An 8,248-nucleotide genomic window follows, 5' to 3' on the forward strand; every position below is an offset into this window, starting at 1 on the left:
CATACTCTCCCTTTCGTTTCTCACTTATAAGCAACAACTTTATACTTAAGCATTTTTGGTCGAAGGACTTATGCCCTACTAATAGTCATCAACCACATTAAAATTCAACAGTTTTCATTACCTCGTAACATTTTTGCTCAAATATCACCCGAGATTTTCAAAAGTCTTTTACTCGATTCTCATCAATCTTTTTTCAACTTGTAACCTCCGAAATATGAAAATTTTGTTTGCCAAAATTTTACTTACACTATTTTACTGTGCGATCCTCTCAAAACTTAATAAAAATAAATTTATTTTATTTGCCATTCGTGCAAATTTTTGAAATCGTATACGTTATATAAAATAAAGTAAATAATTACTTCTTTTTGACAAATACATATGAAATTTTACTTTCACTTTTACAAATCAAATCTTTTATTCAAAGGATATTTTACCTTGAATGGTACGTGTTGTACATAACCCTAGTTTGCTAAGAACTTAATTTCTTTTCTTACATCATCACCTTAAATGAATTCTATAAAATTTTCGTTGCTTGTCAATATAAAATTTTTCGTTGCTTATTCGTATCCAAGTCATCATGAAGACAGACAACTGTCGAAACTAAGAGATTCATGTGTGTGTATGTGATGAAGGCACTTACTACCACGTCATGCAGAGCCTTCGGGCATCCACAAACACTTAAACCATTCAAAATTACTGCGTTACCCCAGGGATCTTATTCTTCACATCTGTCGGAGCGATGCTCTATCTTACATAACTCAAAGTCCTGACCTATTCCAAGGAAATTCTCATCTAGCGATATTAACATCATTAGTATTCCGACTTTAATATTAGCCATAACCTGTGTGGCATTCTGCAAAGTCAAGAAGCGATTAACTTCTCATCCTCATGCTCTATCCTTCATACCTCACTTTTTAGCAACGGCTTCGGACGTAAACATTTTTGGGCCAAAGACTTAAGTTCGGATAATCATCAAAACTACATTTAATTCATTAGTTTTCATTACCTAGTAACATGTCAATTGATGATTCAAAGATTTATCACTCGACCTTTTTCAACTCGTAACCTCTAAAATATGAAAAACTATGTTTATCAAAATTTTTACACGTTGATTTACACGTTGCTTATTTGTGCCGTCCTCACGAGATTTATGGACAAATGAAAGTACTAAAAACTTTTCTATCACTTACGCGATTTATAAAATCATATATGTATAAATTTACCCTTACTTATTTTGGGTTAGTACATACTAAGTTATACCTTCAAGATGATTAAAAATCGCTCCTTTATTGAGTTGTTTTAAGTCAAATAATTTTGTGCAAATGGTACTCGTTATACATACTTCTAAATTTACCAAGAACTTCGTTCTATTTATGTTGTCGCATCAAACGTTTAAAGGTTTTTCAAAACTTCCTCGGTTGATTTTATTAAAGGTTTCCGTATTAGACTACACCATGTAGGGATCACACTTCTTCTCTCCCTCCGTTAGGGATGAAGCTTACTATTAAAATCCTTGTTAAAAATGCTTGAGCCACTTTGGGTGGCAGATTTATAAAAAAAAATTTGTTAGGAAGTCTTTGTACTCGAAAAATGTTTCTTTTAAGGTTAAACATGGCAAAATCGCGGGCCGATAAATCAGTTTTCTGAGGTACACTCAATGGTCACCCCATTGTAGGAAGGGCACTAGGTGGGTTTTTATTCTCAATATTTCACGGCTAATCGCAACATCCTTGTAAAAATCATCTCTATGAATTAGTAGGTTGAGGTACAAGGAATCGTTTTGAGATTCTTTTCACTTAGAGTAAACCTTTCTTTACGACCAAGGGTCCACGTATCTTCTTGTCCGTGCATCTCCTTAAGTATAAGGATAAATTCAGAACAAACCGCTCGAAGAGTTCACCCTGGTTCAAAGATCACACCTTTCGTGCGATTCTCTTTCGGAAATGTAAAGTAACATACTTTAGGAATCTATGAATCTTGTTATCCTCTTGGAAGGGACTGCTTAAAACATCTGTAATACGGATATGGTTACTCTACACATTCCTTTCTTCGTTGGTTGCAACTATATGTTGTTCTAGTTAATGTTAACCCTAACTTCAACATGTAACTGAAAGGATAAAGTTACATTATGGAACTGTTCTTTCATTCCATCTAAGGATAAGTTCACCTGCAGTATGGTAAACTGGGTGATATCCTTCATTGTTCGTTCAGACCGTCCTGAAGGCACTATAGATAATTATGGCTTGCATTGCATATAAGTCCGATTATTCACTTTCATCAAAAGTTTCAATTCATATAGTCAAATGAAACGTTCTTAAATATCGAGTTCTTTATGCCTATGGTCTCTTTCCGAAATCAAGGGGTTAGTAAAATCCGTGGCTAACACTATCCAGACATCAAATCGCATGGTTATGATCACCATATTTTCCATCCTACCTGTCAGCTTTGTATTGCGACATAAGCGCTCAATGTTTTAGATGAGTTTAGTAACATTCATGATGTATTTCATGCATCCAGCTTACTAAAGATGCCTGTAAGGCTAAAAACATCATCTTTTCTTTTGTGGATATATTCAGACAACATACTAATGTTAACCAGAAACGAAATCAATTTGTTGATCTCCTAAGAGACTTAATTAATAGCATATACCTATTCTTACTTTTATACGCCAGAGTACCTTTCAAGGTAAATAGCTCACTTTTTAGCCCACGAATCTTTCGGAACTTTGATACGCTACTTCTTATTTAAATACGGTACCATTTTTTTTTGTCACTCCTCAAATTTCGGGACGAAATTTCCATTAACAGGTGGGTAATGTAACGACCAGGCTTTTTCGACTTGCTTTTGTGCCTTGTGTTTTTGCGAAACTGCGTATTTGTGCGTACTGTGTTACTTTATACTCTGGAAACTTGATTTACGTGGTTTACTTCCATTTATATGTTAAAACGTGCCTTAGAGTACGTAGGATACATAACTTGATCATTGGAAGCCTTTATAACCGTTAGTGTTATTTGACGTTTCGAATAAACCGCGAACTTGCGCGCACGTTTAACCTTTGTCATAACCGGAATATTATGACTGCGAAATATTAATTATTATTTTATAATAATAATTACCTGGGTTTTTGGATGCTTAATTACGCGTAGTAATTTAATTATGCACAATAGTTAGTCTTGTTGGACTTTCTACCTTGTTGGGCTCAAGCCCACCCTACTCTAGCTAGTGACCCAATTAATTAGCCCTTGTCCATATCATCAATCCTTTTCAAATTCCTTGCTTATAAATACTAGCCCTTATCCATGTCATCAATCCTTGTCAAATTCCTTGCTTATAAATACTAGCCCTTGTCCATGTCATCAATCCTTGTCAAATTCCTTGCTTATAAATACTAGCCCTTGTCCATGTCATCAATCCTTGTCAAATTTCTTGCTTATAAATACTAGCCATTTACCTCTCATTCAAATCACTTGCTCATTTGGTTTTCACACACACTTGTTCTTTCTTTCTTTCCTTTCTAGTATTGCTTGTTGACGACCTTTCGGACCGACTTACTACTTGCGTACTTTCATTACCGACTTTACCGCTTTTATCACTGTGAGTTATAGCATTCCCTTTTTACTTTAACTTATTTTGGGAACTGAGAATACATGCGGATTTTATGTTTTATATACTAGGCACGAGTACTTAAACTTATATATGTGTGGGTTATACAACGGCAGAAACATTCCCTTTAGCTCGGTAACGTTTAGTCATTGGTTTTTGAACCGGTGAACGCGAATCTTAGATATGGATCCATAGGGTTTGACATCCCCACTCGGGCTAGTCGCGCTAGTATTTAACGAGTGTTTAATACTTCGTAGACATACGCACTTGCCAAGTGTACTTTCAGGGGGTATAAACGTTAAGTTAGTTACCGAGTGCCCACGGTTATACATATACTTTATCATACTGATTTGAATTACTGATTTGAAACGCTTGTTTGAAGCACTGAAATCTCGTGGCCTACATTACATTACTGAATACAAACAAACTATAGCTCACCAACATTCGTGTTGACTTTTTAAGCATGTATTTCTCAGGTGTTTAGACGTTGTTGCTTCTGCTGTTAGCCTTGCTGTTCTAGTCTCGGTGTATAGACTTGCTGTTACAGACTTGCTGTGTTAGACTTCCGCTGCATTACTTAGAGATGTCTCAAGCATGAAACTTTTACTTTGCATTCCCAACTTATGTTATTTTCAAAACAATAGCTTTGTAATAACCTTAGTATCATGTACTCATGTTAATGTTTCCTATTCATCTTTTGTAAAACGTTATCTGTTCATGAATGCAAAACTGATTTTCAAACAGCATATAGTGTTTGACCTTGTAATGATCCTGTTATTGATGTACCGTACACGATGATTTTGTACGGGGCGTCACATGAATGATGTTATGAACATCATTAATACCTCAGGTTTTGTGGATAAACCTACTAGAAATGAGAAAAATAGATCTAGCTTCAAAGGATCCTTGGATGGCTTGAAAGTTCTTGAAGCAGAATCATGACACGAAAACAAGTTCAAGTAAGATTTCCACTCGAAATAAGATTGTTATAGTTATAGAAATTGAATCAAAGTTTGAATATGAGTATTACCTTGTATTAGAAAGATATCTTACTGTAAATAAGAAAGATTTCATGAGGTTGGATGATCACTTTACAAGATTGGAAGTAAGCTAGCAAACTTGGAAGTATTCTCGATTTTATGAAACTAGAACTTATAGAATTTATGAAGAACACTTAGAACTTGAAGATAGAACTTGAGAGAGATCAATTATATGAAGAAAATTGAAGAATGAAAGTGTTTGTAGGTGTTTTTGGTCGTTGGTATATGGATTAGATATAAAGGATGTGTAATTTTGTTTACATGTAAATAAGTCATGAATGATTACTAATATTTTTGTAATTTTATGAGATATTTCATGCTAGTTGCCAAATGATGTTTCCCACATATGTTAGGTGACTCACATGGGCTGCTAAGAGCTGATCATTAGAGTTTATATACCAATAGTACATACATCTAAAAGCTGTGTATTGTACGAGTACGAATACGGGTGCATACGAGTAGAATTGTTGATGAAACTGAACGAGGATGTAATTGTAAGTATTTTTGTTAAGTAGAAGTATTTTGATAAGTGTCTTTAAGTCTTTCAAAAGTGTATGAATACATATTAAAACACTACATGTATATACATTTTAACTGAGTCGTTAAGTCATCGTTAGTCGTTACATGTAAATGTTGTTTTTGAAACCTTTAGGTTAACGATCTTGTTAAATGTTGTTAACCCATTGTTTATTATATCTAAAGAGATGTTAAATTATTACATTATCATGATATTATGATATATTAATATATCTTAGTATGATATATATACAGTTAAATGTTGTTACAACGATAATCGTTACATATATGTCTCGTTTCGAAATCATTAAGTTAGTAGTCTTGTTTTTACATATGTAGTTCATTGTTAATACACTTAATGACATGTTTAATTATCATTTATCATGATTAAACATAGTGTATCAATATCTTAATATGATTCATATGTATGTAGTAAGACGTTGTTATAACGATAATCGTTATATATATCGTTTCGAGTTTCTTAATTCAATAAACTCAATTTTTATGTATATAACTCATTGTTAAAATACTTAATGAGATACATACCTATCATTATAACATGTTAACTATATATATAATCATATATATGTCATCATATAATTTTTACAAGTTTTAACGTTCGTGAATCACCGGTCAACTTGGGTGGTCAATTGTCTATATGAAACCTATTTAAATTAATCAAGTTTTAACAAGTTTGATTGCTTAACATGTTGAAAACACTTAATCATGTAAATAACAATTTCATTTAATATATATAAACATGAAAAAGTTCGGATCACTACAAATCATGGCATCTTCCATTTCCAGAAAAGTTCTTTCTTCGTTCCTCTCTATTGCTTGATTAATTGTAGTAGAATCCGGAGATAAGCTCAACCCGTAGTCTTCCATAATTTTTTTTAATTTTTTTAAGCATATATATATATATATGTGTATATATATATATATATATATATATATATATATATATATATATATATATATATATATATATATATATATATATATATATATATATAACAACTTTTATGCTTTAACAATAAATAAATAAATTATCAGTCTATCGAATCTTTCAATACAAATGGCAAGGCAACAATAGGGACTAGACAGGACCCTTTAAATCGCACAATCCAACAACATAACCCTAAAGATTCTTAGACACAATTCGTCATAAAATATCAAGAAAGAATTAGAGTTGTTATATATTATATTATATTGTATTATTATTATTATATTATATTATATTATATTATTAGAAGCTTTTTATAAGACTATCTCACGAAAGATAGAATTTTGATTGTATTAAATTCAAGTATAATTAAAAGAAGTGATTATTGAAACTTTTGAGTCATTAGAGGTTATTTTAGTTTCATAACTTATATTGATAAGAAATAACAATTGAAAACCGACAGTTAACTAATTATCATGTAAGAATCAAACTTTAGGATTTAATCTTGGTTTACTTGTGATGAGGTAAACCTATCAGCTAAGTAGGCATACAAAGCTAATATCCTAATTTCATATATTCATATAATTGTATAATAAATAAATATCATCTAGGTTTTGTGATGAGAACTTAAACAATATTCAATCAGACTGACAAATAGATAAGCTAATAAACCTAATCATTTTAAAATTAGTGATGTGCTAATATTCAACCTTAATCGTGTTCTCATGCAATTGTTCGTACAAACTCACAGAAACTACAGTTCTTTGATTTAACCTAATAAAGTAATTATCACTATATAAGTGTGATTATTATTTACCCATTAATTACTTCTAATAATCATCAACTAGATTTCATGCAATTTATTTACCTTCTTTTAATTTAAATCAAGTAAATAATTAACTTAGGACTAATGATTTGTTAACCTAAGTATATATCCACTTATACATTAAATATGTCAATAAAGTTTCATATTACAGCAGTAATAAATAAAATCAATGAAATAGAAACATTATATAAGCCGTTAGCTTTATGGAACACAGCTGGTGGCTGTGAGACCATAGCCGACGGCTATCATGCGGTAAATATCATAATTCCTCTTTTTTTTTTTTAAATAACCACTATGAACGTTTAGTTCATAGTTGAACTATGAAAAATAATTAAATAAATAAAAGACATTAAATAAATTAAAGTGATAAAATAAACTAAAGACATTAACAAAATAAATAAATAAAAGACAATAAATAAATTAAAAGAAATGTTTAAATTAAAATGAGAAATACTTACAAAAATAGAAACATAGCGTTTGGACATAACCTCGACGCCAAAGTATAAAATAAACTAACTAAATTTTTAAACTAGATGTACCCTTTAATAATCCAAAAACCCTAAAGGGTTTGGAACTTTCAAATTTCCCAAAAGAGACAAAAGAAATTAAGGTACATCTAAACTAGAGGGTGAATGCCTCCTTTTATAGGGTACGGAGGAGCCTTGTACATTGTTATTTGGGCGATGTAGGACAAGAATACACAATATATATATATATATATATATATATATATATATATATATATATATATATATATATATATATATATATATATATATATATATATATATATATATATTAATTCAGAATTAATTTTCAGCAGCACTTTAACTCCTTATCTACCAAATTAGGCCGAATTAGAAAAAACTTATAAAATGAAAGTTGTAGAGCAATGTTATATGGACGGCAGGACACCTGGAACGCCTTAAACGGAGTCCGGATGAGTGAATTATGGCCAAAACCATGAAAGCGCGCAAATTTCTTCTTTTTCAAGTCTTCCACATTTGGCAGCTAATACGAAGTAAAGCCGACGACTCTTGATTTTATAGCCGGCAGCTCTGATGTTTTGTATATATACTCGAATTCTGATTCCTTATTTAATGTAACTATTTAATGTAACTTGAGCTTCACGTCCAAGAAATCACAACATAGCCGATGGCTCTGAATAATTCAGCCGGCGACTCTTCGTCAAATTTCTTCCTTGATCTCTAAGTCACTTCGTTTTCTGGAACATTCTTCAATTTTCACCACAACCGACGCCTTTTCCTTTATAGCTTGCGGCTATCTTGACTTATTTGCATTTTTTCCTGTTTTTAT

This window comes from Rutidosis leptorrhynchoides, chromosome 1, assembly GCF_046630445.1.
Source record: "Rutidosis leptorrhynchoides isolate AG116_Rl617_1_P2 chromosome 1, CSIRO_AGI_Rlap_v1, whole genome shotgun sequence".
In the NCBI taxonomy this organism is placed as follows: Eukaryota; Viridiplantae; Streptophyta; class Magnoliopsida; order Asterales; family Asteraceae; genus Rutidosis; species Rutidosis leptorrhynchoides.